Source organism: Arvicanthis niloticus, chromosome 7, assembly GCF_011762505.2.
Source record: "Arvicanthis niloticus isolate mArvNil1 chromosome 7, mArvNil1.pat.X, whole genome shotgun sequence".
Lineage (NCBI taxonomy): Eukaryota > Metazoa > Chordata > Mammalia > Rodentia > Muridae > Arvicanthis > Arvicanthis niloticus.
Genome location: NC_047664.1, coordinates 5,384,700 through 5,409,612, shown reverse-complemented (window position 1 = coordinate 5,409,612; position 24,913 = coordinate 5,384,700). Strand labels below are relative to the sequence as shown.

The following is a 24,913-nucleotide window of genomic DNA, read 5'->3' as shown; positions in this document are numbered from 1 at the left end:
AGCCGGACAGACCCCTAGGCAGGCGCGGCGGGGCGCGCGGGCACAGCGCAGGCAATCACATGGAGGCCCGGGCCCGCCCCATTGGCTGCGACCCGGCCAGTCGCGGCGCTCGCAGGCTGCGGTTGGTCCCAGAGCTGCGGCGCCTGCACGGGCCCGGAGTCCATGTTACGCTTTGTCTAATTCCTCTCGTTACAGAGTCATGTGCTGCTGCTCCCGTCGCCGCCGCTGCCGCCGCCCGGGGTGCCCCGGCTCCTCCGCCGCGCTTCGAGGTGGCAGCCGCGGGCGGGGCCGCGGACTCAGGGTCCAGGGCGCCGCGCGCCTCCGGGGCGCGTCCTGGTGCAGCCGCCGCCCGCCGCAGGTGATGCCGCCGCCTCCCGCCTCTGCCTAAGCTCCGGCACGCGCAGCCCGGGCTGCCCGCGAAGGTGGGTGCGCGTCGGTCCACCCTGGCCGGGAGGGCGCAGGTGGAGTGGCCCCGGGGCGCGCAGGCGTCCGGCCTCGCTGCGCGCGGCGCCGCGGGGGAGCACGGGCTGCCCCCGGGGCTGCGATCGGGAACTCCGGAGGGCTTCGGGATCCCGTGGCGGGGAACGCGATCAAGCCCCCCACCCCGCGCCGGGACATTGTTTCGCTTTGGGCCCTGCGCGGGCCGGGTGCCGGCTGCCGCGCTCCCGCCTCGGCCTCCGTGCGCGCGATCGCAGGGGCGGAGATTGCCTATCGCGGCGGCTCTGAGTCCTCCCAGAGGTGGGTGTCTACTGTCTGGCCTGGTTGGCCGGGAGCCGGCGAGAGGAGCCCTTGAACTTCTGCAGAAACGCTTCCCCATCCGCCTCCGTCCCGCTCCGGGTGGGCTGCGCGGGGTGCTCTCGGGTTGGGTCGGGGAAGGGAGGGGAGCCCTGCGCCCCGCCCTCCGCGCCCGGGGGGAGGGCACTGGGGCCGCAGGTGCACCCTGCGCGCCGCGGGCCATCTCCGGGTTGGGTACCGGTATAATCCGCTTCTAGCTTGTTTAGAAGCGTGGGCTCTTGGGAACGGGACTTCTGCTTGATTCTGGCTTAGGGGCTTGAAAAATAGGAGAACTGGGGTGCCTTCCCAGAGGACCGTCTCCTCCAGTTAGAGGGTCGATGGGGGACTCTCTCTTTCTGTCCCCCTTTATGTGGGGTATCCCTAACAGATAAGGAAATGAGATTTTTTTTGTTGTTGTTGTTCTTTGATTTTTTTTTAAAGCCATCCGCAGTGAAGGAGAACTGCTTCGGGTCGAGGGGAGGAGGTAGGTCCCCTCTGGAGAGGGTTGGGGTATAAGGTCTCGCGGTTTCCATGCAGTTGGGTTGTGTGTGTCAGAAAGTGGGGAGGTAGGGTTGCTGGAAAGAAAAAGGGTAAAGAAGCAGGAGCAGAAGGAAGAAGGCGAAGAGATGAGATCAAGTATTGGGCGTCCTCGCTGAAAACGAGAGCCCTAACTTGAGACTTTGGGGCTCCTGTTCGTCTTGTGTTTTCTCCCACAATTTCCTTCTCCTTGACTTTGAAAGTTTTCTTTTAGATTTTATTTTTTGTATTGGGCAAGACAGCTGTGAAGACGTGGTTTTTGTTTTCTTTTTTTCTTTTGGAAGAGATATAGAAGTGAAGCACAGTTTTCTGGAAACTTTCTTTGGCCATTTAAATAATAAAATCCCACCCAGACAGCGCTCACTGAGCACCTAATACACACGCTCGGTGCTGGAGTGTGGAGGGTCCTGGTAGAGCATGGAGTCTGGACTCAGTAAGGGTGAGGGCTGTTTCCTTAATAAATAACCGAGGAGAACATGATTCAGGACTCCCTCCCCAAAGTTTCTGGGGCCTCTTAGGGTTCATACAGACCTGGGGTGGGGGAAAATCACTCTGAGGTCTTCAGACACCCTATGTTTTTACAGCTCATGAACATAATATATGTTTTATCAGCTGGGTCAGGGGCAGAGCCGTTATGATACTAACTGAAGTTAAAATCTAATGTCTAGACATGAAAAGGGATTGAAGATTAAAATGAGGTAGAGAACCTGAGAGTGGTGTTGACTGCCGCTAGCTAATTATTTAGGGAGCCCTCTGGAAAAAAACAAGGAAGCGACCCACAGTGCTAGACAGATCCCACAGTGGTGGAGAGTTCCCCATCTGTCCACAGGAACACACTGTCTTAGATCCCTCTAGTTTTTAATTGAAGGTGTGTAAACGTTGTTGTTTGAAACCTAGTAGATTAAGAGGTCAGAGTGTGAGCTGTCCTCAGGTGACCTGGGTCCCCTCCCCCACTCCACACTGGGGGAGGGTGGAGTACTTCTGATGCAACCGAGTATTGAGCCATGGCCACAGTGCGATTTGCATACAGCGTTGAAACAGTCAACATGTGGCCTTCCCTCCTCCAACCCCCCACCCCAGTAAGTTGTATATTTTATGGAGATTTCTGACCTTTTTTCCCCCTTTTTCTTTTTTTTTTTAATTTTTTTTAACTTTTTCTTTGTTCCATTTTAGAACAGTCTCATGTGTTTGGCTTGTCCAAATAGTTAAATGGTTTTATAAGCTCTTTCTGTTTTGGAAATTGGACTTTCCTGATATTGTGGGCAAATTGTAGATAAATTGGCTCAGACCAGAAGAAGGTTAAAGTTTGGACGGGTCTTTGTATTTATGGGGGAAGGTCTCACACTGTAGCCCAGGTTGGCCCGGACCACTAGGCTGTTCTTTGTATACCTCCCCCTGTGCTGGGATTGCAGGTATGGCCCAACTTATACAGCCACATATGTTGTTGAAGTGGTCATTGGAAGGGATTTCTCTTACCACTTGTCACTGGTGCAACTGACCTGAGACACACCAGATAGTGGTGGCAGTGAGCAGGGTCTGGAGTGGATGCTGTGTGAATTTAAGGGGGTGGGAGTGGGGATCTCTGTACTGCAAGGGCAGATAAACATGCAGGAGTCCAGTAGTTCAAGGTGAAAATGTGTATATGGATTGAGGCAGGGATCTGGGGAGACTTTTGACAGTAGTTAGGGGTGGGGTTGCCTCGAAGGAGGGAATCAAGGGGTGGACACAGTTTAGTGGAAGCTTTAAGAAATCAATAGGTTTGCCTAGCTGGAGCAGAAAATACTAACCTATTAACTAGTTAGCGGAAAAGTTAACTACAAACGGAGTCATTAGGGTTGTGAACTGTTTGCCTTAACCCAAGGTTCTCCACAGGACCATTCTGCCTCAGCTGGCATTTGGCAATATGTGGAGAATGTGTCCTTACCGTAGCCTGGGGGCAGGTGCCACTGGCTTCTGGTGTTTAGAAATGCCATTTCAACAGCATTCGGGCCCTGGAGATGGCTCAGCATGGAAGGGTATTTAATCCTTGGAACCCACACTCATGGTGGAATCTGAGACTGACTCTTGTTTGATACCCTTCACCTAAGTAATGAATGTAAAACAGCAGACAGTCCTGCAATACATGGGACAGTGCTCCTAGCCTGAGGAATGAACTTGTCTACAATGTCGGGAGTGCCAAGGCCAGGGTTGGGGGAAAGTTAGTGGGTTAAGCTCTTGCTTCACAGGCACAAGGAAACAAGTTCTGATTCCCAGCACCTTGGGAAAAGCTGGTCTGGTCTGTGAGCCCAGGTTCTACGAGAGAACCTAATCTCAACATCTAAAGTGGAGAGGAATAGAGTATTTGGTTTCTATACACGTTCCTGTGGGCACACGCACGCACGCACAAGTAGTGCCAATGTTGACATTGCTTGCTGTCAGCAGTGAGCAGGAGTGTTATGGTGGCCTTCTCTGAAGTGAAATTACATCTGAGTGGAGGGCAGTGGTTTGAGACACATGAAGAATAATAACAGGAGGGCCAGAAGCCAGTCTAGGAGAGCAGGTCTACTTAGGCCTGAAACGACTAGGGTCTGAGCAGATTCTGATCAGGAGACAGGTAGTTTTGAGAGCAGTTAATTGATGAGCTTGTGGGCAGGATAACGCTGAGGTAAGCAGGGCCTCACTAGATTGCTGTTTTAGAGAGCCTCAATCTGGCTCCTTCGGCAAATTCTTACCTTTGATAAGTAGCTAGTTTAAATATCCCAAGGAACGGGGAGCTCCCATCTGAAGAGGATTACTGTCTTTTGGACTGTTATTCTTGGATCTAAAGACAGCTCCCTCCCATGGTTTCATAGGAGTTTCTGGAGTTGTTCCAGTTCACAGGGTGAGGTCTCCTTTCCCCTGGTTAATGCTCACAGTGTAAAGTAGTCTCCAATTCTAGTCACTCTTGTATGGGATGTTCATCCTTCCCATCTTGTCAGCCTGGTTCCTGAAGAGCCTGGAATTCAGTATGGTGATCGAGATAGGCAAGGCCAACCTGGAACAGTCGGAATGCTGCTTGGGAGACCTATTACACATAAACTTCTATCCTTGCTTAAACTCCCAACTGCCTTTCTGATAAGTGGCACCTACTGCAGACTCAGGTTATAGGTAATCAGAGCTGCAGGGGTTGCTGCGGGAACTGCTGTGTATTTGTGTGCATGGAACAGCATTTTTCTTCCTGGGAAGTTGAGTTAAACTTTCTGTTACCTCATGGACCTTCTTGAGTTTTTGGTTCCATCTTGTATCCTGACAGGGAAAAAAATAGGCCTCAGTGGTAATCCCGAAATGCTAATTGCCACTCAGCTGGTTGTAGTGAGACTCAAAGATCTGGGGTGCTCCCAGTCTTTGAGAGCAGAGTGTGCTAGGGATGGAGGGAGCTGTAGAGGGGAGCATGGGAGTCTGTTTTCCACATGGTTTTGGGTTTTCTCATCGTGTGTACTGCGTTGCCATATTACTGCCGTTGGATTGTCCCAGGCCTCTCTCTGAGAGGCTGCCCTCCTCCTTTGGGATTGTTGTCATTCTGTGGGGACATCTGGAGGAGAGTTGCTGATGTTTTTCACGGGTTGGAAGCTTGCCAGAGTGGAGTTGCTTTTGAGCCTGTGAGGAGGTAGACAATGTGAACTTGGTTCCCACTCCAGCTCTGTCCCCAAAACACTGCTGGCAGCTTCACATCATGGAAGAAGAGACAACTGGGGTTTAGCATCAAACATCTGTCCCGGCGCTGAGCTTTCGGGTGCGTTGTGGTTCTGTGTGAGATGTGAATTTCGTGACTTCACTGAGAGTATTAGGAATTATTCCCAGATATGCTTTAAAGGGAACAGGTTAGAAATCTTGGGTACTTAGTGCCAGGTCCTTCAAATATTTTGGATCTACCCATTAATAGTGATTGATTGATTGATGGAGGCAGATTCATGTATTCCAGACTGGCCTGTCTCAAATCCCAATTCATTATGTAGCTCCAGATGACCTTGAATTCCTGATCTCCTGGCTTCCTCTTTCTTAGTGCATTACAGCGTGCACCTCCATGCTTGACGTGTGGGATTTACCCCAGGGCTTTGTGCGTGCTAGAGAGGTACTCTACCAGCCAAACTAAATCCCCAGCCCCTAAATTGTGTGGTAGCCATCCCATAGTATTGAAGGAGCAAAATTCCAAATCTGACGGCCCGTAGATGTAGCTTTTTTGTTATGCGTGTCCACTGTGTTCTATCCCTTGCTGTGGTCACATCTATCCAAATAGTATAATTAGTTGTGTCAGGATTCTGTTCTGGTCCACAGGGGAAACCTGTGTACACCTTCTGGGGATCAGGGATAATTCTGTAAGAATGGGTATTTGGTGAACATATGATCTATGCTACTGAATCCTCTTTGATATTGTCCTGTGTGGCTGGGACTGTAGCTCCGTGTAGCCCAGTTCATTTGCATAGCGTGTTTGAGACCCCTAGATTCAGTTCTCTGGACAACCAGAAAAGAAAGGAAGGAATAAAGCCCAGAATGGATCAGCCTTCAGTGTTATGGATGAGGATGCCCACCCGTGGGAAGGTGGTTTGATTAAGCTTGCATTCATAATTTTAGGCCTCAGAATCTCTCTTAAAGAAGACAAAGGCTCAGAGGAAAGATTTCTCTTCTGCACTGAGGTGTGTAAACAATTGAGGTCCCTATGGTCTTATTTATATAATTGAACCAAAAGAAGGCGTGCGCAGTGGGATTTCTAGCTTCACAGGTGACACAAAGCTCTTCTGGATTATGAGATCTCTGACCAGAAGGGATTTGCTCTGGGAAAACCACACAGGTTTGTGTTAGTCATCAGAAGCCCTGTAGGTGAGCTACAGGGCTGCAGATACATGGAGCTTTTAGGGAGAACCATGGAGCTACCATGGGGCAGTGTTTTGCTTGTTTGTTTTTTTCGAAGGGGAGAGTATGAAGAAGCTATGGAAATAACTGCATAGCACTGTCCCATCACTTCAGGCGAGGGGACAAGGAATGCCGCTTTCAGAAAAGAGATTTGGGGAAAACACAATAGTCTTTTTTTTTTTTTTTTTTTTTTTTTTAAGTAATTTTTGAGACCATTGCAAAGTATGAGCTGGCTTCAGATTCTGGTCATTCTCCTGCCTCCACTTCCAAGTGCTAGAATTACTGGTGTGCACCACCAAAGCCAGCCTAAAAAAGTCACAGTTTGAATTTCATTCCCATGATGCTTTCTTCTGGGTCATGGTCACTCTGCCTCAGGAAACACAAAGGTATGATTCCCGGAAAGACTAGAGTTCTTGTTGGAGCGGAAGCCCGTGGGGACAGGCTTCTGGCACAGCTGTTTTCTGACAAAAATTTACAGTCTGGAAAGCTTTGCTTGAGGGGTGTCGTCAAAGCCCCGGTAAGCACTGCGGTAAGGATTCAGGAAGGAGCAACCATGTGATTCCACTAAGTCTGTCAGTGGAGTGGAGACAGGCCATTGCTGTCTTGTGTCCCACTGACTTTTTTTTTTTTTTTTCTTGTGCCATGCATGTGAGAGCCTAAAGAATGGAGGGGGAGGGTTTACTTCAAATCTGTAAGACATGAATGAATTCAGATCAAATGTTAGGATATGAAGTTTCAAGTCCCTTTAACCTGAGAAGCTGCAGAGGCAGCTTGGAGAATATCATTCTTTTATGTATACCAGGATCTGGAGAGATGGCCGGGTTGGTAAATCACTTGCCGTGCACATGAGGACCTGAGTTTGATCCCCGAGCCAGCTGAGCTAGTGTGCGCTTGTGACCCACTTTCTGGAGAGATACAGGTAAAATCCTAGGACTCCCCCGCCAGTGGGTCTAACCTCGTTGGCATGCCCCAGGTCCTAGCACAAGAAAAACAACAAAACTCTGGTAAGGTGGCTTAGTGGATAAAGAAACTTGATGTGCATGCCCAGTGACAGCATTTGGTCCCCATAACATACACCGTAGAAAAAGAAAACCAACTACACAAAGTTATTCTCTGATTCCTACATCTATGTGCCCCCCCCCCCCCCATACTGCACACACAGAAACGTGCTCGCACCCGCACATGCATACACACACCAATAATAAGTTTTGAAAAGGAAAGGTGTTTAGGGAATGGCACATCTGTTGATTTGTAGCCTACACATGCATGTGCACACACATGTATACATAGGACACAAACATGCATGTAAAGACCTGTCTATATCCTTCACCACGTCTGGTGAGTCAGAATCTCTGGAGGTGGAATTGCTTATTTTTGGTTTTGATGTTTTTTTATGGAGGTCATTCAGATGAAAGCCGTCCTCGACTCCAACTACCTCTGATGTGCAGCCAAGGCTGAGAGCCTCCATCTCAAAAGCCGGGCATCGATTGGTTGAAAACACTCTATAGGGTGTGGCTAGTGAGCTGTATTGGTTATGAGGAACTTGGAGGCAGCATTAGATTTCCTTGCACTGTGAGAACCAGGACACCATATGTCCCTAGTGTGGTTCTTGGTGCTGCTATGACATAGGAGCCCTGGACAGGATGGTGCCTGTGGTTCCTTCTCCAGCAGTCTGCCCAACCTGTGGGAAGGCAAGAATAGACAGGATGCAGCAAGCTTTTCCTTTTAATTTTACTGCTGAGTGTATTCAGTTCCAAGGGGGCTTTGTTTTTAGGTGGTGTTTCCATTTCTCAGGTTGTTTTTCCTGCCCGTTGGATTGTTATTATTGTTTCTTTTGTGAAAGGATGATAAAGGGGTTTGTTTCTTGATGTTCCATAGCTGTCACCACCTTTATCTATGTGTCTGTCTGTCCGTCTATCCATCCACCTAGCTATCTTATTTTGAGTGTATCATGCAGTCTATGCAGGCCCCCAAGTCAGCATGTAGCCAGGGGTGGCCTTGAACCTGTCATCTTCACATTTCTGTTTTCCAAATATTGGGATTACAACACTTTAATTCAGTGCTGCAGCTCAAACTCAGGAAGCACTCGACCAACCGAGACTCATCATTGCCTTGATGTCCTCTTTTGGTCAGGGTCTTACTGTGTGCATTAGTATAGGCTGGCCTCAAACCGCAGATTCCCCTGCGTCAACCTCTGCACCATACCCAAGCCTTGGTCAGATTGTAATCTGGCAGTGTCAGGATGGCCTTCTGAAATTTTACTGGTGTATGAAACCAAAGGTCTGAGAATCAGTTTCCAAGATGTCTGTAGCCTTCTCTGACAGCTGCCATTCTCACAGATGTGCTGATGGTTTCCATTAAGTCTTTCAGGAACAACTCCCCCTGAGTGATTGCTGATAATAGTGTCTCAGCCACTGTTCTGTTCCTGTGAAGAGACACCATGACCATGGCAGTACATGAAAGGAAGCATTTAATCGGGGGCTTGCTTGTAGTTTCAGAGGCTTAAGTCCTTTATCCTCATAGTGGGGAGGCTGGGTGGTATGCAGGCAGATGTGGTGTTGCAGAAGTAGCTGAGAGCTACATCCTGATCTGCAGGCGGGGGGGGGGGGGGGGGGGGGGGAAAAAGAGAAGGAAGAGGAAGAGGAGAAACTGGGCCTGTCATGGGCTCCAACAAGGCTGCACCCTCTAATCCTTTCAAACAGTTCCACTCTCTGGTGTCTAAGCATTCAAAGAGTGGCCTATGGGGGCCGTTCTCATTCAGACCACCACAGTTTGGAATGATGCCTGAGAAGTCTCCACTCCCCACCACACAGAAACGGGTTCTTTTACCTGAACATCCTCAGGCAGAATTGCTGCTTTGGGTTCTGTAGGGTCAAAAGAAGAAAGGATGGGGTCGCCCTTCTCTCTAGACTGTTGAAAACCTCCTCCTCTCAATGTAGGGACAGCATAGAGTGATCAGGTGGAGCATATGCAAGCTGTCAACAGTTGTGGGCTGTACCTCAGTGGTAAAGCTCTTGGCCAGCATACAATGACAGGTAAGTAGTTCTGTCAGTCAGCACTCTCCTCACTGACTCTACAACAGAAATCTAAGAGTTGGTAGACAATTAAAGCTCTTGGGGAAGCTATCTTTTCTTCACGTTTGCCATGAGAGTCTTAGAACTCAGTTTAGAGCTGGTGACACAGCTCAGCAGGCAAAGGACCTGGTATCCAGCCTGACTGGTCTGCATGGTGGAAGGAGGGACCTGACTCTAAGGTATTCTCTGACCTCCATATTTGCCGTGATACATATGTGCCCAATCAATGCATTGGAAATCAGTTTATCATCAGATGGAAGTTTTTCCCGTTAGGAACTACTATGTTTTTGGCCTTGCTTAGTTTATCTGAGTGTGTGCTCTGAAGTGTGTATGTGCTCCAGTTTAGGTCTTCAGTCTTAAGTTAGCAGCAGGCTCACTCTGTCGTGACAGGTGAGGTGGGAGGACAGGGAGGGCGTTCGGTTTTCAGTGTGGTTTTCATGCAGTCCCCATGCTGGGGGACGGATTGAAACCAGGCTCACGTATTTCATGGCCTGTTCGCCTGTGTTTGTAAGCACCTCATAAACCCTGAGATACTTCTGTGAGAGGGAGACTCTTGAGTTAAGGATGGTGTGGTTCCTGCTTTTCCTTTGAGCAGTATGGCTCTGCTGAGTCATGTGTCACCATTGTCACCCCGCGGTCACCTTCATAGGGTGAGTGTTTATCCTAGAATTCAGAGGGTAAGTGTGTGTGTGTGTGTGTGTGTGTGTGTGTGTGTGGTGTGGTCTATGCATGTATATTTGTGTATGTCATGTGCATATAAATGTGTGTGTGTTTATGAACTCGTGCATGCTTGTGTATGGTATGTATATATGCGTGCGTGGGTGTGGTATGTCTGCATGTGTGTAGTGTGTGCACATGAGTGTGTACGTATGTGGTGTCTGCATATGTGTGATCTGTGTATGCATGTGTGTTTGCGTGAGCGTGCATTCTTGAGTATGTTGTGTATATGCGCAAGTGTACGTGGTGGGGTGTGTGCACATGTGGTGTGTGCATGTCTTTGTGTGCTGTGTGCGCTCTCGAGTGTGGGGGGTGTGTGTTTGTATGTGGTGTGTGTGGTATGTGTGCATAGTGTGTATGTGTGTGTTGCACTTGTGGAATATGTAGAGGTCACTTTTATCTTCCGTACCTGCCACCTTATGCTTTGAGATATGAGTTTACACATTGGCTAGGCTGGCTGGCCCTTGAACTCCAGGGATCAGTCTGTCTTGAGCTCCTCCCTCTCTGTGTTGGTGGAACAGATGGGCACGGTCACATCTGGCTTTTATGTGACCTGGGGACTGAGCATCCCTCAAGTGTCCTGCTGTTTTCTTTAGCCGTTCTCTTTGTTCATGGTAGTGCGCCACACTAGGACCCGAGGATGCTCCTCATCATTAGACTTAACCCCACCATAACCACGGAAGAACGATATTACAAAGCAATGCAGCCATTTGCCAAGAGGGCGTGTCTTTGTTGAATAATGCTATAACAGACATGTGTATTAAAACATAATTTACTACATGCCCCAAAGTAAAATATATGTGTGTATATCTGTGTGTGTGTATCTCCATACATCTGTATCATACTTAGGGTCTGTTTCATTTATACAGTTTATATTTTTGTTGTTTGGGCGTCATTGTGTTGTGGTTGTACACTTGTTTTATTTATTATTGTGTGTGGGCCTGTGTGCCATGTGGAGTGTGTATGGGGAGTCAGAGAATACCTTATGGGATCAGTTTTCTATTTGATGTGGTTTTAGGAATGCAACTCGGACCAGCAGGCTTGTGCGGCGGGCCTTTTACCCGAGGGCCATTTCCTGCCCCCCAGATTTGTATTGTTGTTTCTGTTCTTTTTCTTCCTTTAAAAAGTATTTATCTATTTATTTTGAGGCTGGCCTTGAACCCTGATCCTCCCGTGTCTGCCTCTCAGTTGTTGAGCTTGTAGACCTGCGTCAGCATGCCCAGGTTACTTACATTGTGTTCAAGTATGGCTTTGGCAGATTGGATTTCTACAGCTCAGTTTTCTATTTCAGCAGGTGTCCTTTTCAGACTAACATTTAGCCAGTGATGAGGTGGATGGCTCTGTGTCTTACGGAAATACACCCCCGTTTTATACACAGGCACATGCATGCACACAGATTTTTCTAAGTTCTTGTTTTGTTTTTCGAGACAGGGTTTCTTTCTCTGTGTAGAGCAGGCTTCCCTGATCTCACAGAGATCTGCCTGCCTCTGCTTCTGCCTCTGCCTCCGCCTCCTGAGAGCTGGGATTAAAGGTGTGCACCCCATGGCCCTGTTTGTTGTTGATATTTTTTTTGAACATACGTTCTCTCTCTCTCTTGCTCTGTCTCTGTCTCTCTGTCTTTCTCTGTCCCTCCCTCGCTCCCCCAATCCTGGAGCATGTGGAGGTCAGACGACAGCATCGTGGAGTCAGTTCTTTGCCTTCACTGTGGGCTCCCGAGATTCGAGTCAGGTTGATGGCTTACGCTGACCCACTGAGCCTCTCCTCTTGCCCTTTTAGTTTAATTCCTTAAAAATGTTACAAAACATTTTTCTTTTGCTTGGTTCTAAATTATTTTCCTTATTTATTTATTTATTTATTTATTTATTTATTTATTTATTTTTGGTACCTGGTAGTTTCTATACCAAGTAGGAGCCTCATAATTACATTTTTTTTTTTTGCATAAAAAAGAGAGACACTTGTCTGTATGTGAGGTTGGAGCAAGAAGTGTTTCGGGCAAGTGTATATCAAGGGGTCCCCAAGGTAACATCTGAGATGCTTTGTGGCAGTTAGAGCTCTGTCTCTGGGACAGCATAGTCTGGAGGGAGGGCTGAGCAGATGCGGAAGAGGCGTCTCTCTAAAGAGGGTCTATTTACAGCTGTTTGCCCTGTCAGAATGTGGGCCAAATCTCTGATTTTTTTTTTTTAAACTGGAAGCCAAAATCTGGATTCTTTTGTAAAATCTGATTTTAAAAGGTTAGCTAATTCAACATTTCAAATAAGAACTTCCTGCAGACTAAACAAAAATAGCATTGTGGGCTGAGAGAGCCTCGGCGTTTCAGCCCTTAGTAGAAGTAGATAGCCTGCCCTTTGTGGCCAGATACATTGGAAACGCAGGACTGGATAGGAGCATAGTACACTTTTCTTTAGTTTTCTTTTTTTTTTTCTTTTTTCGTTTTATTTATTTATTTATTTATTTATTTATTTATTTATTTTCTTTAGTTTTCTAAGGCAGGGTGTCACTTTGTCAGCCTGGCTAGCCTGGACCTCCTTGTGTAGATCAGGATGGCCTTGAAGTAGATCAGACCTCTTGCCCACAGAGGACTGAGATTATAGGCTCTCCCTCGCACACGCGGCTCACTTATAAAAATCCAATCAAAACTTGGTACTATCCTTCTGTTACACACACACACACACACACACACTAGAACACAACTTGGAATGTGATATTTTTTGTCTTTACATTTGGGTATGTGTTCTTTTGCTGGCCTGAAAGTGTAGCAGGACCAGGGGAAAATCCTTAGACAGTAGGTATGAACTAGACGGGGAACAGTCCAGCCCCCTTCCTGTTCCCTGGGTGCTTCCGTGCAAGACACATCCTCAGATCTGTACTGTCACTAGCTTGGTGCACCTCTCATTGACATTTCATCTGCTCCGGGCATCCTAATGTGGTTGGATTATACTTACTTGTGCACATATCCTCTGGAACAGAAGAGAGGGGGAAATATTTCGGAGACCTCTGCACTAGCCAAGTTCAGAATCCTGCTGCTCAGATTTCTCAGGACACATTTTTTTGTCTTCTAAATCTCAGTCACTCCCAGTGATTACTGGACTGTGCTGGAACTTTCCCTTTTTTTCTGGGAAGAGAACCTTTGTGTTCGTCTGCAAGTTGTATTCCTAAATTTTAGCACTGATATCACAATGTGAATTGAACCAATCCTTCTCAAGTAGAATAACTTTAAATGTCTTTTCTTCCTGAGACAGTCTCATGTAACTCCGTCTGGCCCCCAAGTCGCAGTGTAGCTGAGGCTCATCTTGACGGTTTGTTTTCTAACTATTTTAAAAGATTTTTAATTTTAATTTTATATGTATAAGTGTTTTTCTTGTATGTATGTATATCTACATACCATATGTTTACCTGGTGTCCTCAGAGAGAAGTGGACAAGAGGGCATTAGATCCCTTGGAACTGGAACAGCAGAAGGTTGTGAGCTGCCAAATGGGTACCTGGACTTGAATGTGGGTCCATTAGAAGAGCCATCTCTTTGGCCCTAACCTTGAATTTTGAAACTTTGGGTCTTTCTGCCTCTTTTCCCAAGGGCTATAGTTTCAGGTATATGCTGCTAACACACCCTGTTTCTGTGGCTCCGGAGTATGGGGGTGGGATGGATCTTAGGATTTTGTGCATGCTAGGCAGATACTGTAACCAAGAAAGCTTCAAATTTTCAATGTCTTGAAGGTTTTTAGAATGGCCGCATTTAAAAGTCCCTCAGCAAATGCTTACAACAGCAAGGATTTGGCATGGATATTTTTCTCCCTCTCATTATGGAACAAGTTTGTGGTATCAGGAGAATGGGTACATTCTTCACATGCAGGAAGTATCTTTGCATGGTTTGGGACATGTGAACTAAAAAGCTGTACAAGATGTGTTCTTTTTCTTTGTTTTTGAGAAGGTTTCTCTGTAACGGCCTTGGCTGGCTTTGAGATCTGCCTGGCTCTGCCTTCCAAGTAATGTTGGGATCAAAGGTGTGCGCCACTACTGCCTGGCTCACCGACTCCCTCAAGATGCCTTCGTTAAACTCCTTATGAAGTGAAATTGTGTAAAGTGAAGAGAGAAGGCACCCCTGGCGCCCACCCCTGGCGGGAGACCACGTTATACATGCGATAGCTCATTTATTCTGTACAGCAGCCCTGTTTTGTAGTGGAGGAAACCAAGGTCAATCTTCTGTCAGTTGCTCTACCCAGTCACCAAGGACAGCCAAGTAATTCAAGGTCACATAGTTTGGATTATAGTTAAGTAGAAGAGGGGTGATTTGAACCCAAGCAGGCTAGCTTCAGGATCCCGGCTTGCTTTGTTTATTTGTTTAATTTGGCTTTTTTAAATTTTATTTTATTTTTTTTATTTTATTTTATTTTAAAGCAGATCCCACTCCACTCAGGCTCAGCCACCCTTGAACCCACACTGATTCTGCTATGTCTTCTGCCTCCCAAGTACTGGGATTACAGGTGTAGGATGCCGTGCTTTGCCTGCAAATCTGTTCTAGAAATTTCTCTAGCTTTCCATTATCACTTCAGTTCTGAGATCAACATCAGGGTTTGACTGGAAACAAAGACAACCCTATGCCTCTACTCGTATGCCTCCCTTAACCAACACAAGCAAACGAAGCGTAGTAGAACAGAGTGCCCAACTCCAGCCTTCCTGGAGCCATGTCCCAGACAGTGGACTGACCAGTATAAGGCTGTACCGAGAGCCTGTTGCTGTGACAACCCTCATCCCTGGCACCAAATTATTGCCAGGAACACAAAACCTGCCTTGTTTTACCTGCCCTTCACAGGAGTATCTTTGGTGAGCTTCCAAAAGGTATTTTAAAATCGCCTGTTACAATCATTGTGAGCTGTGGGAAAGACCTGGGCCTTGGGGCTTAAAGAACGGGAGGTCTGAGCTTGCTGTCTTTTCTACAGCCTGCTGTGTGACCTTGGCTTTCTCAAAATTTGAGGTTCCTCCCCTGCGAGTGGGGGGGGGGGTTTCATCTCGGCAGTGTGACTGGCTTGGCCAGGGTTAGGAGCTTCGATATGCAACAGTGTTTCATTAACAACAAAAGCCCACACGTGTTGGATAACCAGCTGTCTCTCACAACCTTTGTGAGCCTTGGAATCCGTTTTCCATAGTGAGTGGGGAGGTAGGTGGGTGGGTAGGGCCTGTGCTAGTCTGAACTCGTTTTTTTCTTTCAATCCCTTCTTACCTGTGTTAGTGTGGAGACCAGAGTGTGGGCGTAGACTCCATTTCTGGCCCCAACTCTTTTTTTTTTTTTCCTTTGGTTTCTCTCCCCTCCTTCTTTGGGCTGGCTTCCAGTTTCCCCACAAAGTGCTATTTGTTTTAAGGGTGAAACAGGCGATTCTCTGGGCAGCAACACTGGCTGCAGGCAGTTACTGTAGATCATCGTGGAAAGCCAAGCTGGAGTGGGAGGGAGACTGGGGGGCTTGTTTCTAAAACTTGGTACATTGATTTTTTTTTTTTTTTTGAAGGAAAGCAAGGAATGGCTTCTCAATAGAAATATTATGAAATGCCCTTCACAGCAGAACAAAACTGAGTAAGGAGAAAGGGCTTTCAGAAGTCCCTGATTATGACTTTAAAAGCCCTCTTCCTCCTTCTCTTCCTCCTTCGCTTCCTTTTTATTTTGAGAAAAGATAATCTTTTTGAGTATCACTATGTCTACCATGCACTTCAGCAGGAAAGGAAGTGCATGGAGGTCCTGTCATTGACCACAGGACAGTCACCACTGTAATGCATTTTGTTCAGACTCTCCGAGCTTTCTCCCCTCAGTCGTGAAGGTCATTTCCATTACTGTCCCATATCAGAGATTCTAAAACTGAGGTTCAGGCGGTCGAGGTAACATGTCAGCATTACCGTGCTAGATTGTAACTTGATGAGGCTTCTGACGCAAGCCCGCCACTCACGGTGTGAGATTCTGTGCATTTGCCCTCCTTCAAGGGGGCAGCCAGCATGAGAGCATCTGTGGAGGATTTTTCACGTACCAGTCTGCAGTCTTTGCTGTGCTCTCTCGTGAGCCACTCTTTGGGGCAGTTTCTCCAAGGAAGAGACTGATTTTGACTACAAAGTCTGGAGGTGACTTGAATAGGAGCAGACCAGTAGATAGTGGTCAGTAGAGATGGTGACAGGTAGAGAGAGACCTGGTAAGAGAGGGAGGGACTTCGGAACAGCCTATAACCTGGTTCTGTGGCAGACTGGGGGTCAGAGAAGGTGTGGGGCAGGTTTGGAGGGTCAGTACGTCCTGCTATGGAGTATGGACTTTTGAACAAAAGGCATTTCATTCAAGGTTCTTTTTGTTTCGTTTTTGTTTTTTTGAGACAGGGTTTTTTCTGTGTAGCCTTGGCTATCCTGGAACTCACTCTGTAGACCAGGCTGGCCTTGAACTCAGAAATCGCCTGCCTCTGCCTCCCAAGTGCTGGGATTAAAGGCGTGCGCCACCAGTGACTGGCTTGTTTAGTTGTAAAAAAACTAATTGTATTACTTACCAGAGATCATGGGTGTGAGCATGGCGCATGCCAGTCACTGTCAGTTTGTGTTCAGAAGAAGCAGTCCTGTCCTGCCGTGGTTCTGGGGACCAAACTCGGTTCCTCAGGTTGGTGTGGCAAGCATTTCACCCATTGGTTGAGTCACCTTCATTTTCTGAGGCAGAGTTTTATGTAGCTCAGGCTGGCCTTGAAGTTCTTATTCTTCTACCCCTTGTGTGCTGGGACTACAGGCCTGAATCATGCCCTCTCCACCGAAAGCTCTTCAGAAGGGAACAAGTTTACTCTGGTATTCATCGGCCTTCGTCATTTATAACGGGAGAAAAAGCAGTAGTATGTCTGCAGCATGGCTGGAGCAGCAAGGAGGCTGTTCCTTAGGGGACCTGGGAATTATCTAAATGCAGCCTCCACAGACTCCCCTGCTGTCACTCTGAGGCTGCAGATTCTGGCTAAGGCCTGGGAAACTGTTTAAGGGGCCTGCGTGTGACTGTGCACTCTGGCGAGGGCTTTAGGACATTTAGAGGAAGAGTCTGGGTTGCAGCCAATTCGCAGTTTGTATGGGAGACATTTTAAACCATGAGAAGAGACCAGTCATCAGACCTTGCGTGCATGCACTTGCACACAGTCATGAGTGTGAGCAGATGCACACCAGTATGAGGCCAACGGTCTCTGGGTGTGGTATTTCTCTCTATTGATCTCCACCTATCTTTTGAGATAGATAGGGATTCTTAAGTGGTTTGCTCACAAATACTCTGGTTGTGCCAGTGAATTCTGGGGAATCTAACTGTCATGTCTGCCACCTCCTGCTCCCCACCCCCTAACCCCAGATTACAGATGTGTGACTGTCTCTGTGTGTATGTATGCTGGGGAACTGAACTGTAGCTCTCACACCTTGAACCCCCTCCAGCCCCACAATGTGTTTCTATTCCCTGTAAATAAGTAGTAACTTAAGAGCTTTGCCATTGGACAGATGTTGTCCACGGCTCTTCACTGCTGTCTAGAACTCAGCATGCTATTGTGGAAACTTCTCTTTTGTTTATTAGAAGGAAATGGAAGATGCAGGCTTTACTGTTGGCTGCCTGTCTCCCTTGACTACTACACAATATTATATGCCTTCTGGAGTCCTGCTGTGTCACTAGCTGATCATGGTCCACGGCAAAGTGACACGACTTCCTTGTAAAATGAAGATGTGAGTGTGTGGTTAGTGGTGAGGATAATTTATGTAAAACGGATGCAGTAGTTCCTGGCTCAAAGTTAGCTGCCGTTATCGTTATCGTTCTTGTCGGTGACTGCAGCCCAGAGGCAGTCCTTCCTTACTTATGTCTCTGGCGACATCTGTCCTTTTGAAAATAGCTGCCCAGACCACAGATGAGAGTCCCAAGACTGACTGACGTATCGGGAAGTTTCGATTACGTAGGGTCCTTTCTTTTAAGGCGTTTTTATTTTCTAGAAGCACGCCTCGCTTACACAAACAAACTTGCTAGGATCTAGCTGGAGCCCGAATCCCAAGGTGGGGGAGCCTTTCCCCACCCATTCATATTTCTCAGTTCATTCTTCAGTCTCTTTTGAGCTTTGAGATGGTCACTTGTACATTTCCTGTGACCCACTGAGCAGAGGCCATTACAGTCCCACCCTCCCTCCCTTTTCTTTCTTTCCTTTTTTGCTTTCTGTTTTTTTCTTTTCTCTCTGTCTTTCTTGACAAGGTCTCTCTTGTAGCCCTGGCTGATCAGAGTCTGGCTTTGTAGACCAGGTTGGCCTCAGACTCACAGAGAGAGGTCTTACCTCAGTCTCCTAAGTGCTGGGACTAAATGGATCTCTGTGACTGGCCCACTCTTCTCTTTTAAACTTTGTAGCAGTTGCTAACTTTTGAGGCAAGGTTGTAGCTCAGTCTGGCCTTGAACCTCTTTTGTAGCCAAGAGTGTTGTTGCACTTTTTATCGCCTTAACTTATACCTCCGCTGTTTGGAGATTACAGATGAGGACCACCCAGCCCTGTTTATTCTCTCCTGGGGACCAGGTCTGGCAGCCTCATGCATGCCAGGCGGATAGGACACCAACTGAGAGACAGGACACCAACTGAGAGACGGCCCTAGCCCCTCAGCCGATGACTTTTGAAGTATAATCTCTTTCCTGGGAAGGTAAACAGCTCTGTCAAGGGAGAAGCTATTTTTCAGCATTAAAGACATTAGAAATGATAATTTATGCTTTAAAAAAACAAGGTTAGTCCAAGTTTTAGTTCTCTTCTGCCCGTCTCTGCTGTTCTTTGTCCCGGCACGTATTTGCAAACTATTCTCATGACCTCCAGTCCCAGGCGTGTGTACTGGAGTACAAACGCACCATTGGCCTTTCATCTGAGCATCAGAACTCAACCTCTGAGCCCTTCTTCCCGTTGAGTTTTGCTAACCAACTCTTTTACTCAAGGGATGACACTTGTCATGGAACTTTACTGATGAGTGGAATATCAGGATGTATTTGATGGTGATGCCTCTGCTCCTAGTGTTTCAAACAGATTTCCTCTGTCTTGCCGTCTTGGGGCTAGAGGCAGTTACTGTGCATGGACACCTTCAGGACCTCCCTTGACGATTAAAGGGAGCACAACTGTGTAGCAGCTTGTTTGCCTACCATCTCTGTTACTTTGACTAAACCCTTCGCTCACCCTCATTTGCCCTTCCCACGCCTCCCAAGTTAATGTTCTATGCAAATTTGATTATGCCATTGTGAACAGTTTTGCTACTTTTGAGTAGAGATTAAATGGTGTTCATTCTGGCTCTTTCCTTCCTCTTGCTAGTAAATGTATCCACTGTCCGCTTCTAGGCTGTTTAGTTGCTCTGTGGTTCTCAGGGCCACCGAAGTTGCAGTTGATCAGGGGTCCTGGCTTCTCAGGTCACCGTTATCAACTGCTTTACTAAGGTCTAAGTGTATGAAGTACACTGGGTTAGTCTGGTTCCCTGCAGTTGCTAGTTCAGCTGCCTCTGAGCCAGGCAGTTCTACAGTCTGGAAGTCTATGGTGCTGTCAGGTGGGGAGGAAGAGTGGCCCTTCCTGGTTTGCCTTGTTGCAAATATCTGCACTTTCTTGTAGTTGTTCTTTCTTCTGTAACTTTTATCAGATTCCTGATCCCTGCTGTGCAGCTCTCTCTGTAGCAGGATGACCAGTGGTTAGGTTACAACTGTTGCTACCAAAGGAAGATCTGAGGATTTAGCTGTACTCAGTAACCATGACACTGGACCCCTCAACTGGGAAAGGCACACCTCAGGCGTCCTACTGGTAGTTTGTTAAAATGTAGATACTGTGGTCAGGCCTTTATTCCAGCACTGGAGATAGGCAGGCAGAGGCAGGAGGATCTCTGAGTGTTGGTTGAGTTGAACAACAGGCTGGTCTACATAGCAAGTTTCCAGGCTGCGGGAGTTACACAGTGAGACGCTGTCTCAAGAAAACAGATAAAATAAAATACAGCTACTATGGCCAGCTAGGGTGCCGGTAGGATGTGCTGGCAACGACTCAGGGCAAACTTAGATTTTTTTTCTCTGTTTCCTGGAAGCTTATCAAGCTAATTCTGTAGGGACTGGTGGAGGCAGGAAATTACATCATACATGTGTCATGAATGACATTTTCTTGAGCCGGAGTTAGTGCTTAAAACATTGACCATCAGGCTGGGTGGAGTGGCACATGTCTTTAATCTCGGCACTCAGGAGGCAATTCTCTGTAAGTTCAAGGCCAGCCTGGTTTACAGAGAGAGTCCCAGGACAGCCAGGGAGATACCCTGTCTTGAAAAAAAATAATGAACAAATAAATTATTGACCATCAGCTTTCAAAAGTTTATAATATAATTTCTGGATTTTTTTTGGGGGGGTGCACTTTTATTTTTATTTCATGCTTTTTACATGGCTGTTCCATTGAAAGGAAACGGAATGAAAAAATCAAACTATCTGCACCATGCACTTTTTTATAACCTCTAGATTTTGTTACAGTAGGTGATTAAGAGTGGATGTTGTTAGACAGTGTGTGAGCCTTATTCCCTGTTGACTTACGCATTTTCTGACTCCTACCTCTTACGTGTGTTTGGCTACATCAGGTACTTGTGTGTGCACAATGCCAGGCTTTTTCCCCCTGGGGATTGCTGAGTATCTGTTTCCATCGCTGCCTCCCAGGCCTAGGAACTGTGACCTTCCGGTCTCTGCCCCCTGAGCTGAGAGCATGCGCTGGCTGCATTATAAGAAAGTCATTTTAAGAGTATTGTTGCCTTAGTAATAATCATGATATCCATTAGAATTGTTAGGATAAATTACTTTTAAGTTGCTCGGGTTTCAAATACATCACTTTAGAAGTAAGAGTGTACGGAGAAAATGAGAACAGTTCTTTAGGAAAGGAGGCTGAGATTCCCAGCATAGAAGGTGAAATGGCTAAAACAAGCTTCCCAGAGAAAAATGCTCACTGCACGCACTCAGCAGTCGATAGACAGCCTGTGTTCCCTGTAGTTTCTTTGCTGGGAACATTGTTAATAGCCCTCGCTGGTTTGAAAGTATTTGGATTTAGTCAAACTTTTGCGATATCTTGTTTTGTTGTGGTTGCTGGGTTTCTTGTTTTTGAAACGGGCTCTTACGCATCCCACGCTGGCCCCAGACTCAATATGTGGTAGAGAATTAATCGTAAACTCCTGGTCATCCTGTCTCTGTCTTGCGAGCACTAGGATTACAGGAGTGGGCTGCCATACCCTGTCTAACTTTTTTTTTCTTTTAGCCTTCTTGTGTGTTATGCTAAAAAATCACTGACATTGACCTACTAGCTAAAGAGTAAGAGGGTACACAGAACGGTGTATTACAGTTTTGTTCGCCACAGCTCAACCCAGAACGCATCTAAATGATTAGATAAAATTATGCTTAGGTGCTGCTCTCGAGCATATTGAACCATACCTGCTTCTGCCAGCACTATGTTGTAGTAATTTTTAAATTGCTACTGCCTTTGCCAGGGAAGGAGTGAGCTACCAGCCCCTCTTGTCTTCCCTTTTTTCCCCCCTTCTCTTTTCCTTCTTCTTCCACCCTCGCCAGACCCAGCTCTCGCTCCAGCCCAAAGTACACTGTAGCTGTCTTCAGACACTCCATAGGAGGGCATGAGATCTCATTACGAATGGTTGTGAGCCTCCATGTGGTTGCTGGAATTCGAACTCATGACCTCCGGAAGAGCAGTTGGTGCTCTTAACTGCTGAGCCATCTCTCCAGCCCTTGTCTTCCCTTTCTACCCGGCCTTAGCTATGGGAAGCTTCAGCGCCACCAGCCCACTCCCGAGACCCTTAAATCCTTGGATAAAACACACACACACACACACACACACACCACACACACACACACACACACACACACACGCAAACACTCACACAACATAAAAGTAAGTTAAAATCTGCACCTGTGCTGTCCTGCTTCTACTGAGCTTCGTGATTACACCTGCCCCATCTGGGCAGTTGGGAGAATTCTGTGGGGTAGGTTGACCTGTTGGGTGTGTTGTTGTTGTTATTATTATCATCATCATCATTATTATTATTATACGTGTGGAGGTTCATGACTCTTTGTGTTTGGAAGCTGAGATCACTCAGCTCAGAGTTTACAGCTTTTGGGGCCATGGAAGCCGCGCTTTCCAGAGCAGTCTAGAGATTGGCCCGAATGGGATCCTATCCCATCCTGTAGCCAGATGCTCTAAGAAGATGACCTGCAGCTCTGTGTTACATTTTGCTGTGAGAAGGGACACTGCTTCTGGCTCTGCAAAGATAGTAATAGCTCTCTGGGGGACGTGCCAGTTGAACCAGCCAGTTGGCTCGGGAACAGCTTTCTTGAAAGCCACAGGCTGGGTTTCAGTGCCACGGTCCACCCTTCCAGGACATGCTTCCCTGGAAGGCAAGGCTGAGTCAGGAGCATCTGCTGCGAAGGCTGTGGGTGGAGGGCATCTCTTAGGGAACCAGACGGCTTGTCAGCTTTCCTTCTTATGCCTGCGTCCATCTGCAGACACACTGAAATCCACACAGAGAAACCTGTGGTAAACAGTTTCGACCTTCAAAGCTGTGCCTCACTGAAGATGAAGAGCAAGTAGCCATGTTTTGAGAGAAGGAAATTTAATTTGAAGCCTTTAAAATGGCTTTTGCACAGTGTACTAGGTTATGGTACTGAAGGTTCACACACACACACACACACCCCTTCTAAAATCATGTAAGGAAGGCCCCACGCTGATTCCCCCTCCCCCTACCTCCACAGTGCAGGGATATGCAGGGATATTACAGGAGTGTGCTGCCCTGTGCTACTCCTCTTTCAGTTTCTGCCTTCTCTTGCCTCACTATGATTTCAGGGTTTTTCCCCTTTGGGTAAAAGTAAGACAAGACACTGTTCTGTGGTACACAGAAGGAGCTGAGGAACAGCCAGACCAGGGGGAGGTATGATGTGATACTGGGCCTGGTGCATATCCAGTTAGGGACTGTGTGCTGTTGGGATCTGTGTATCCTAAGTGCGTCGCTCAGGGCCAGGAACAAATAAGCATGGCTTACTATTGGCGTTTCACATTAGTGACTGACTGTTGCAGACCTCGGGGAGATCTTGCAAGATGGTGTAACCTCATCCTTTAGAAGTCGAGGCTCTGGGAGGTAATATAGTTTACCTTTGCCCTTTGTGTTTCTTCTGCTTGTGGTTATATCTCGTGGAGGCCCCAAGGTCAGCTGGGCAGCCTTCTTCAGCAGCCGTCCACCTTGTTTTATGAGACTGCCTTTAGTGGGACTGGAGGATTGCTGACTCTGCCAGATTAGGTGGCTAGAGTCCCAGGTACCTTCCTGTCTACATTCCCCAGGGCTGGATTACAACTTCAGTCACCATGCCTGGCTTTTGACATGGGTACTGAGAACACAACTCAGCTGCCAGGCTTATTTGGTAATCACTGTACTGACCAAGATATCTTGCTAGCCTTTCTTTTTTGTGTGTGAAATTTTTAAAAAGACTTAAAATTTTTATTTCATATGTGTATATGTTTTGTCTGCATGTATCTTCTTTTACGTGCCTTGTTTATGCCAAGTTCTCGAGGAGGCCAGAAGAGGGCATTGGAGCCCCAGGAGTTACAGACAGGTGTGAGCTGCCATGTGATTGCTGAGAACTGAACCTGTGTCTGCAAGAGCAGCCAGTGCTCTTAGGTGCTGATCTGTCTCTCCAGCCTGTTACTTGCCTTTTTCTAGGAGTTAAGCTTTTTCTTAGTAGTAGTGAACTCCTTCAATCCCAGCACTTGGAGACTGAGGCAGGCAGGCAGATCTGTGAGTTCAAGGCCAGTCTGGTCTACTTAAGTGTGTCTTTAGAGCCATACAGTGTCTCTAAAACACACACACACACACACACACACATACACACACACGTTTTATTTTTCTTCAGAGGTTATCCTTCTGTACTCTTGGGGTTATAATGAGTAACTGGAATACAGGGATAGCAAAAGGTATTTTAAAAGTGGAATTATGTCCTATGAAGCTGATAAGTATTGACAGGTTTAAAACTGCAGGGAGTTTTGAGCTAAGTCTTTCCTTGACTTTCCCTCTGACTGGGGACTTTGCGAGCCCTTTGGCTTTGTTTGTCAAAAGCATTGAAGAGCTGGGAGCTGTTGGGTCCAACCATGGGATACTGGTGGGCAGAGCAGGCCCTAAGTGGAGTCAGAGCCCTTTAGATTTGTAGACTGATTGCTTGAGGACTTAGGTTGAGGTTCGCTGATTCTTGAAGCCTCTCTGCCAAACTTGAATCCGTTTGTGTTGTCTACAGCTCTGATCGGTGCCACTGTATCACATGAAGGGGAACAGTGGGGCCAGAGAGATGCGGTTTGTGTTCTTTGTAGGTGTCTGGAATGCCCTTCTTGCCAGGACTCCTGACTTTTAAAGATAGGTTCCATTTTTTAGTCTATGTCTGGAGGATGATAGCTATATGCTACGGAGAGATGAGCGTCAAGTAAGTGCTAACACAGAAGGAAATGGGCGATGGAGAATGGCCAGTCATTTTTCTGAAAACTTCAGGCAGGCTTTTTTTTTTTTTTTTTTTTTTTTTTTTTTTTTTTTGCAAGCAGCATTTGCCTTCTTAAACCTGCCCTGTTAGACAGAAAGTAATCCACGGACAAATATTAGCTAGTTAGGTTCTGCTGGACAGACTTTGTCCCTTGGCATATGAATGGCCATCAGAACCTGTTGAGCTTTTGCTACCAAGTAACCGTGAAGAGGCTGACAGAGGCAATACAGTTCCTGGATGAGTGCACCACATGCCCGTGTGTGTTGTCCCCCTTCCTTCAGTAATCTAGGTCCTTGCAAAATCAGCTGGGTGAAAAACCGTATCTCCTCCACTGTGGGAGCCTGTAAATTACAGGATCATTCTGAGACAAGGGATGGCTCCCAGATGGTCTCTGGCCTTGACTTCTCCCCTAGAACACACTATTGTCTT

The 24,913-nt window shown here is 47.1% G+C and overlaps 1 protein-coding gene across 6 annotated transcripts in view; it reads left to right on the top strand.

Annotated features, from left to right (window-relative positions):
• Window positions 1–282: 282 nt before the first annotated feature.
• Window positions 283–24,913, top strand: part of Lrrc8d (leucine rich repeat containing 8 VRAC subunit D) — a 114,053-nt gene continuing 89,422 nt past the window's right edge. For 3 of the 6 annotated variants that reach the window (XM_076937837.1, XM_076937841.1, XM_076937840.1), the window contains exon 1: window positions 283–422. The gene's annotated coding sequence lies outside the window, so the exon portion shown is untranslated. Of the gene's footprint in view, window positions 423–600; window positions 838–1,215; window positions 1,259–24,913 lie in introns of those variants that run through there. The other 3 variants (XM_034508165.3, XM_076937839.1, XM_076937838.1) reach the window with 3 other exon arrangements.